This window comes from Rhipicephalus microplus, unplaced genomic scaffold, assembly GCF_043290135.1.
Source record: "Rhipicephalus microplus isolate Deutch F79 unplaced genomic scaffold, USDA_Rmic scaffold_83, whole genome shotgun sequence".
Taxonomy (NCBI): Eukaryota; Metazoa; Arthropoda; class Arachnida; order Ixodida; family Ixodidae; genus Rhipicephalus; species Rhipicephalus microplus.
Genome location: NW_027464655.1, coordinates 1,187,102 through 1,197,072, shown reverse-complemented (window position 1 = coordinate 1,197,072; position 9,971 = coordinate 1,187,102). Strand labels below are relative to the sequence as shown.

Sequence of the window (9,971 nt, the reverse complement as noted above, 5' to 3'; positions counted from 1 at the left end):
CAGTAATATCACTTTGACTCTAAGTACAAGAAGGACAAATTGAATAGAAACGCTGACGCGTTCAGCCGCTCTTTCTAAGCAATCCAGGGGTGCTCTTAAGAATGTTTGAAAATTGATAATTGAGTTTTTTTTTCTTGCAACGTATTATGTGAATGTGTAAGGTAGCACGTCTGGTTTCCAGCACAACTGAGTCCTGAGAGTTTTGAGTGTGAGATTTTTGTTTAAAGCTAGAAAAGAAAATTGGTTTACAATCCCTCTTTAGCTTGGTTGATTCGAAGGGGGCCGAGTGCTTGCTTATGCATGTGATCCAGTTCCAGAGACGCTGTCGAAGTTTTCGGCAATTACCCAGACAATGCAACAAGTGAAGGCGAGTTCCTGACATTCTACTGCGGACACTTCTGTCGTCCCTTCGAGCAGCAGTGGTGACCGTTGCCCTCCGTGACTCATTTGACGAGGGGGAAGCTGTTGTGAACCTCGTCCATAGGCGCCATGCTGTCCATGAGGAGCAGAGCCGAGCAGCGTTTTCACACCCAGAATCCCCTTTCTCTGGGAACGAGCATCCAGCGGCAGGGAGCGACAAAAAGGATTAGAAGAAGGTCCGTGAGCCCTACAAGCATTTCCTAAAGGCTAGCTTGCTTGGGGAGACGGCGAGGCAGCCCGACTGAGCTCGTAGTGTCTAAGCAATTAAAGTCTCCACACCGTGGCTGCCCTTCCAACGAAAGACAGCAGCACTAACCCAACCGCCACCTTGTTCCGGAAAGGAAATCATTCCCCTTCTTCTCAGTGAAACTCAGACCGGGAGAGCATTGCGTCAGGAAATGCGATCCCTATTTTGCGACTGGCGTGTGCCTTGACTGGTGCTCTGGAGAGCGATATGTTGTGTGTGCTTCAGTCAAAGAGGATGAGCTCGACAAGGTTTCAAACGACGCTTGAAAGTGCTGGACGTTGCTCGGAACCATGTTTTTTAATGGTTCAACCATCACGCTCGTGGTTTGAGGAACTCCTAACCCCTCTATGCTTTGAATAAGTGTCATTTATGCTATAAACCTGTTTGTTTTGTTAGTGTTCGCAACTTGCACGTTCGTTTCCTGCATACGAAGTTGCGCCACGCTACCACAAGAGACCAATTAGACCCCGGTCCACGACAGTACTCACACGACGGACAAATTCGCGATTCGAACTTGCGGATTGCGTACTACATCACCGTACGTCAGCGGTTCCCGCGTCCCTGCTTCGGTCCGCGCGAAGCCAGTCGCGAAGAACCGACGAGGGCTCAAATCACGACTTGGATCTGCATGGGATCGTCGGAAAGCAATGCTGAAGTCCTGGCTTCTAGCGTGAATTGTCCCCGGCCGTGTGAATGCTGGCTGCGAAGGGATTAGAATCATGTCACATGCCATTGAACTGATTCATCCGTGATCTCTTCCGTCGCAATAATACAGCTCAAGTATAAATTTCGCATGAAGAATATATGTGGGTTTTATGTTGTCTATTTTTTATGTTTGCGAGTCGATTCACGGTGCCCTGCGTCCTGTGCGCTTCAATCTGCATGGTTCGCCTGACTCGGTAACACTCCGCGAAATTCCGCGATGCGTGATGATAATATTGGAGATGCATATCTTTCGCTAAACCTCAAAATCGATTGCACAGGAAACAAAGAGTTATAATGTATACATAATGAACACCTCTGATCAGCAGATTTATATTCCCTTCCTGCTACAGTCTCTTCTTGGGATTCGCAGCATCCATAAATAAATAAAACAAAATCTGTTTACACTTCACAGCGTCGACTTCCCTCGCAGTGCATCCTGTAATGTTGCTGTTTGCATTTACGCTGATGTTTCGGCGTTCTGAGGCATACATATTGCATGGAGTGACGATTATGCCCCGTGTGCAACAGCCCGTGTCCATTAGCGAGGGCAACAAGTATGCCCTCTAGCTATAGCAGTCACACTTAATCGTCGTTATTATCAGCGCCTAGAGCAGGGCTCCAAAACATGCGACTCGCTGATGGTACTCTTTGTCTCATAATTTTTTCTTTTGTTTTTGAAGGCTTCATAAATGTTGCGACATTAATGAATGGGGAGCGCCTTTTCGTTTTTAAGGGGTAGGAGAGGGTAAGATACAGAAGCTAGGGTTACTATCTCTTAGTTTTTTTTTTTCAATGAGGGAAACAACCACGGAACAAAATGTCCATACTTCAGGATCGGCGTCCAGATTATCGTCCTTGTGGAGTTTGGTGTAGTTATGTTTCTCTGAAGCCGACGCCCTATGCCATTAACGTCCATGCTAACCCCCCACCACTACCTTCCTTCTTTCAGCTTCTTGACTGTCGGCGCCCTTTGCGGGACTAAATTTCGTGACTGCGGCTAGATAGTGATGCTAGTTTGAGGCACCTGGTCTAAAAACCCCTGGCCTTTCGCGCCGACAGCCTCTCGACACTGATGATAACGACGATTCTCTCTCTCTCTCTCTCTCTCTCTCTCTCTGTGTGTGTGTGTATGTGTGTGTGTGTGTGTGTGTGTGTGCGTGCGTGCGTGTGCGTGTGTGTGTGTGTGTGTGTGTGTGTGTGTGTGTGTGTGTGTGTGTGTGTGTGTGTGTGTGTGTGTGTGTGTGTGTGTGTGTGTGTGTGTGTGTGTGTGTGGAACCGTCACGCAACACCACATACACATTATTGTGAACTAATAGTCTCGTTAAATATGTTAAGACCCTTCTATGCGCCGGCCACTCTACCACCTAGGAAAATAACAAATATTGAGAGTGTGACACACGAAAACAAAGCACAGACAGTAACACAAACATGCACGTTAACGCGCATACAAACACGCACACTTGCTAGACTAACAAACATACAAATGTTTTGTGTGCTTGTTGATGTTTTCAAGAAGTTCAATGTAAGCCTAATAACGAGCTAACGGCAAGATGCGACCGCATTGCATTGATTATAGAAGAACTACAGGTCATCGTGGTAAGTATGGCCTCCCCTCCAAGCACAGATACAATTTCCCACCCAAATTATGAAAGACAGTGCACTCCCCATCCACCTCATACCTCATCGCATCCGGCTTCACCAATTCTATCTTAACCAGCTCTCTTTGCTTCGTCAATGTTTCGGGGAATCCGGGACGCTGAAACATACCAGGCGGATGCGATCAATTCCCACTAACTTTCCCTAACGTAACCTTCTATGGACGAGCTTTGGAAGATAGCTCTCGCGGGTTTGTTGCTTGGCGACCAGCTTCGGCGGGTCGAAAGCGCTATTGATGTCGGCCGTGCTCAATGCATCTTGCACCCGGAATGCACTCCAAAAACATCAATAGCACACATTTCGCCAAATTAGACTGACATATCGGAACTTCGGCCTCTTTAGACACTTCTGTTTTCTTTGGCTTCCGGGTTCCTTACGATTGAAGACAAGCTTTCGTTCTTCGAATACGGGCTTATTCTAATTGAAGTGCTTGCGATATAACACATATTGCTTCTTTTGCGAACGAAGCTTTCGTTTGTCCCGTAACAAAACAACCCTTTCGCGTAACTTGACTGTTCTCATCAAGTTTAACTAAATCAGTACGTTCTAAGACGCCAGCTGCTTAACTTAACGAACACATAGTTCGCAACAGGTGTTTGTCAATATTGAAAGCCAACATTAGTGTAATCTGCAACATTAACAATTTACGGCTTCTAATCGTATGAACTATGTTAGTGTAATGGACTCTGGTGGTGGCGTAGCGGCTACGGTTCTCGGCTGCCAACATGAAGGTCGCGGGTTCGATCCCTGCCACAGCAGTCACTTTTAGGCGAAGCCGAAATGTCAGGAGCCCTTGTATTGTGTGATGTTATAGAAACTAGATTGTAGAAATTTCCGGAGCCTTCATTATTGTGCGCCTCATGGCCATATCATGGTTTTGGCACGTTAAATCACAGACAGAATCCTGCTTGCGCCTTTAGACAACTTTGATCTTAACCGTGTACAAACCAGTCTCACAAATGTGCAATTTTCTGAAGTAATAAAGTGGAATACATTCACTAATGTTATAAATGTTTCTACCTGCATTACATTCTAAAGTGAATCCTTGATTGATTTATGATTAGACACCTCAAATATATATGTTCCCAGCACAGTAATATTCGTTGTTACGTAACTGCCAATTTTCTCTATTATATGACGCCCCAATCACCGGTTCCCACCCTCAAACTGTCGAGTATAGCCATATTTTCAAGAATCTTAATTACTGATAAAATTGAGCAGCGTCTGCTGTAAGCTGACAGAGGCTACTAAAAGGTGAAAATGGCGTTTCTCTCTTTTAGGATGCATTTCGATAGCCAAGATATATGAATTACATTATCGTGCTTTTCTCGTAACTCAAATACGTCAGTATTATGCTTTTAATAATGATTGTTGGGATGTTAGAGTTCCAAAAACCACTACATGACTATGAGAGATGCCGTAATGTAGGGCTCCGGAAGTTTCCACAACTTTGGATTCTTTAACCTGTATACACATAAACTTAAATACGTGTACTTCAAACACTTTAGGTTTTATTGAGAATGCAGCCGCTGGAGATTTTATTCCCGCGACCTTCGGATCAATATTGTAGCACCATAAATATCACCGCGGCGGGTTTTGAGAGGTCAGCGATAACAGGTTAGAGAACACGCACTTCTTTAAAACATACGCAGAGATGGAACAAACCATTCACAAAAAAATTGGCCCCGTATCTGCATGTTACACTGCAAATGTCATCGAAAGACGATAGTGTTGCGTCTGGAGAGAGAGAACAAAACATTTATTTGATGTTCTGCGCAAGAACATTGGTGAATGATACTCTGGAGGCGCTGCGTTAAGCTCTAGCGTGCAGCGGAACCGAACGAGAGCATCGAGTCACGTCACGCGTGCGACATGAGTGTCATCTGGCAGTTATCTTGAAAAACGAAGCGCGCGGCTTGCACGCCCGTCTCGAAGGCAATAAGGTGTAGAACGCGAGGTGACGGGAAGGTGCCGCCACTATGTCTCCTTAGCAAAGCGTTGGAAACACTTGACTTTTCGTGCAAGCGTTGCCTGGTTAGTGCAACGTAATAAACGCTACGGTCCGTATAATTACTCGTGTATGCCTTTTCTAGTAAAATACACAAACAGAATATTGACGTGTTGTTATGGTGCCCCAAATATGCGCAATAATTGCTTTTCAATCGACAATCGCACGAGTACGTAACCTTCTATGGAATATCCGAGCAATAGTATTGGGTGCTGCAGAAGGGTCCACCATTTGGGATATCGTTTGGTGTTTATAGTACCCTTAAGGGCGGACAAAGAGACAAATGTACTGGCAGACAAATAAAAATCGTCTATCCAATGCTTATGAAATAGAAATCTTGAAATAATATATGTGTTTCCCATACAAGTCACCTACTAATATAAACAAAAATTAAAACACAAATATTACTCAACATCGTGAAAATTTGAAGCCAGAAGGGTATGGACTACCCTAAAATACATCTATAAACGTACACATACTAGATTTCGAAAGCAGCGTGTGATGAGCGCGGTATATATAAAAACAAAAAACACGTTACAGACGTACTAAAAGTTCTATACGTGACTGCCATTCCTCATTGCATATTCAGAAAGCAATTTCAAATCATTGTAATATGTGTGAGGTAAGGTCATCACTGTGAATATTGAATTCTCCTGTCTACTGATCATTGTTCCTATATTAAATGAGTAGAATACGCCTTTTGTGTTATTGCATAACAGCTTTTTGTGTTATGTAATTCAACTACTGCGTATATGTCATTTCTACTGTTTATATATAGGTTCCTCTGTGTTACGTTTGTATATTAAGTACCTCACTAATGTCAATCTTGATGCTATGCATGGGTATATTGTGCAAGAGGCTTGGTCCGAGCATGTTTGTAACATCACTTTTGGCGCAATCACAATAAAAATATGCGCATTTGAATAAATAAATAAATAAATAAATAAATAAATAAATAAATAACTTGCACACTAACTTCATTGCAGAGTGTAGTGAAGAAGTAACTGCTTATTTCGGACATATGGGACAGTGCGAATGGCATTTCTCATACTGGTTTTCACTCCAACCGCTCATCTCGTGTAGTATTTCCCCGGGTGAACGTCGATAAATGTGCAGGCACCGAATGCATGATGCATATATGGCGCCAAGCAGTCCCCACGCCCTGCAAGATGCTCGCCTTGGCTCAATTATTTCATAATGTTATAAATCTCGGAATAATTTTTTTTGTTCACCATTCCCGCATCCTGGCTTATGGTTAGGCTCCGCAAATAGTGGCCATCCAATCGGTGCACTCACAACTACGTCTTTTTTTAACCGACACAAACGTGCCCAGCACGCCACGCAGAAGCTTATAGGAAGGAAAAAGAATGAAAATAAAATAAGACATTCGACCTTTGCTATCGCGTCGCTTCCAGAATAGAGGAGCGCCTTTTCCCTCCTCATTCAGGTCTCCCTCCTCCTTATATATATATATATATATATATATATATATATATATATATATATATATATATATATATATATATATATATATATATATAAGGGAAAGAAGTGTATACCTAAGGGCTCGTTTTTCCGTGTTTTAACACAATATTAATGAGATATAACAGACAGTAATGCCAAGGATTGTACAGGGGAAGTTATTAAAACCAATGGAATGTAAATAAGAAGAAAGAAAAGTGGATGAAAAAATTACCAACTGTGAGCAGGAATCGAACCTACGACCTCCACTTTTCATCCACTTTTCTTTCTTCTTATTTACATTCCATTGGTTTTAATAACTTCCCCTGTACAATCCTTGGCATTACTGTCTGTTATATCTCATTAATATTGTGTTAAAACACGGAAAAACGAGCCCTTAGGTATACACTTCTTTCCCTTATTTCATTGAACGAGGGTCTCGTACTGGCAGACTTGGTGTGTTTAGGTTGTATAAGAGGGACAATTAATCAGCTGCCCGCTCATAATAAGTTCACGTGCTACGTGGCGCCAAACATGCGCATAAGAGTGTTTTCACACTCGTTGTTTGGCTTATAGATGGCGCTGACTGTCACTCCTACTTCTAAATTCACAGATAAACCCAAAAAAGTGGATGGAGGGAGGGCCGCTGTGATAGCTCAGTGGTTAGAGCATCGAACGCGTAATTCGAAGGTCGTAGGTTCGATTCCTGCTCACAGTTGGTAATTTTTTCATCCACTTTTCTTTCTTCTTATTTACATTCCATTGGTTTTAATAACTTCCCCTGTACAATCCTTGGCATTACTGTCTGTTATATCTCATATATATATATATATATATATATATATATATATATATATATATATATATATATATAGGGGAAAGAAGTGTATACTTAAGGGCTCGTTTTTTCGTGTTTTCACACTAAATAATGAAATCTAACAGACAATAATGCCGAGGAAAGTATAAAGGAGGTAATTAGACCCAATGGTAAGGTAATTGTAAAAAAAGAAATGTGGATGAAAAGATAACTTGCCATGGGCACGAACCAAACCTGCGACCTCCGAATAACGCATTCTATATATATATATATATATATATATATATATATATATATATATATATATATATATATATATATATATATATATATATATATATATATATATATATATATATTTTTATTTATTTATTTATATATATATATAGATAGAGAGAGAGAGAGAGAGACAGAGAGAGAGATAAGGTCTCGATAACCAGGTCCAAGATTTTAAAACAAAAGTGTACACAAGGAAAGTCCTACCTGCTTCATAATATTAGTGGTAGTTACGTGTACTTACAGCCTATACAATTTTCATGACTTAGCACTATTCAATGAGTGACGTTATACGTGCCACAGTGGTTTATAGTGGCTAAAGCACTCGGCTGCTGACCGGCAAGTCGCGGGATCGATTCCCTGCCGCGGCGGCCGCATTTTCGATGGACGTGCAAATGTTTGAGGCCCATGTATTTAGATGCACGTTTAAGAACCCCAATTAGTCAATATTTCCGGCGCCCTTCACAACGAGTGCTCTCACAGTAATACGGTGGTTGCCCCACAGCGGCAGTCTAGTGACTAATGTATTCGACCGCTGACCAACAGGTCACAAGATCTAATCCCGGCTGCAGCGGCTGCATTTTCGATGGAGGCGAAAATTCTGTAGGCCCGTGTGCTCGAATTCGGGAGCACGTTAAAGAACTTCAGGGGGTCGAAACTTCCAGAGCTCTCCACTTAGACGTCTTTCACATTCGTAGGGTAATTTTGGGTCGGTAAACCTCAAATATCAGTCATGTGGTGGTTTTGGGCGCTCAACACCAACATTTTTAATAATATACTTTCTTAGGCAGCTTCGTGTTCTTGCACGAATTTTTAAAATATTCACACTATGTTGTAGCTCGCCTCAAATCACCGCCAAACCATGCCTTCATTTTTTGCCGAAATTTGCCCCGTTGTTTTTTTTCGAGAAAAAACAGAATCACATGAAACATGCCAATAATAAAGTAGATGCGTGCTTTCGCGCCGCTACTCGAGCGTTCTTTAGTTCAATACATAGCTGCGTTCGTTCGGCACCACTTTATGCTGGCAAATAGGCGCACCAGCAACGCCTTTCAATGCACGTCTATCAAATAGCTTGCGGCTATGTATATTCAACGCACAGAGCTGTGCATACTCTAAAGAACGTTTAGAAGCACAAGAGTATATGCACCCGACAGTGGACCAGAGGGCGCGACGTAGCTTTCTGGGCCGTCTCAGCGTTGTTGGTACCGACCAACAAGAAAATGAGACCCTCGCTGAACACATTGAGACGCTGTAGTTTCAATGCACTTTTTGGTGCATTATGAAAGAACGTTTCCTGGACGCTTACATAATCAGCCATTACACCCCTGCTCACAACTAAGAATGAAATTATTATGCACGGGTAAGTCCGGTTTTGCGGCATATATACTCGCTAGGCTACGCATTGAAAGACTCGGTTTTGCTGCGCCTGCTCGCTAGGTTGTGTGTTCTGATGCTACCGTCAGATGTCGGAAACTGCATTGCCGGATGCTTATATTGCTAGGTGAGCACGCATATATTTCATATTTACTTGTTTCAAGCGCTTTCGTTTTTGTACTGTGTGTGAGTGTGCCTGTGCGTGTGTGTGTGTGTGTGTGTGTGCGTGCGCGCGCGCGCGCGTGTGTGTGTGTGTGTGTGTGTGTGTGTGTGTGTGCGTGCGTGCACGTGTGTGTGTGTGTGTGTGTGTGTGTGTGTGTGTGTGTGTGTGTGTGTGTGTGTGTGTGTGAAAATGCAAAACTGAACCCTATGTTCGGCCTCGTGAGCATACGCACTTTGTCAGGAGACGATGATGGTTTCCCACTAGATTCGGAGAGTAGTACGTGCATATATTTCAAGACATCTTACACGTTTTAGATGCGGAAGCATCTTATACTCGCGCCTTGTAGTGCGCCGTCCGCGCCGTCTGCACCGCCTTAGTTGAGCTAATTCATTACGTCTGATACAATAATCACTCGCTCTCTGCTACTGCAATATTCACGCGTTCATCAAGTATAAGGTTATTTGTTGCACTTCAAAAGCATACATGTGTCCGAGTTAAAACGGTCAAAGTTTCACATTAAATGCACCAGGAAGGTAAAGTATTGGTACGGAAACCAGTAACACAAACATGAGCTTGTACGGTAAAGTTAGCTATTTAAAACCTACGCGAGCGTCGGTGCACACTGAACCATGCCTGTGTATTCAGGCATGTGTCGTAACTCTGTTACCAGCCACTAAACTGTTTTAGCGGGACGGCTCAGTGCTCTCCCATAGTTGAGTACGAAGTACTCAAAATCGTTCAACATATTAGATGCGGAAGCATCTTATACTCGCGCCTTGTAGTGCGCCGTCCGCGCCGTCCGCACCGCTTCTCGAACATTCGACAGCTGACGCGCGCGCAT

The 9,971-nt window shown here is 43.0% G+C and overlaps 1 non-coding gene across 1 annotated transcript; it reads left to right on the top strand.

Annotated features, from left to right (window-relative positions):
* The first annotated feature begins 7,142 nt into the window (after nucleotides 1-7,142).
* Nucleotides 7,143-7,215, top strand: TRNAT-CGU (transfer RNA threonine (anticodon CGU)). The gene has a single exon. It is a non-coding gene; the product is annotated as a tRNA-Thr (tRNA).
* Nucleotides 7,216-9,971: the final 2,756 nt, after the last annotated feature.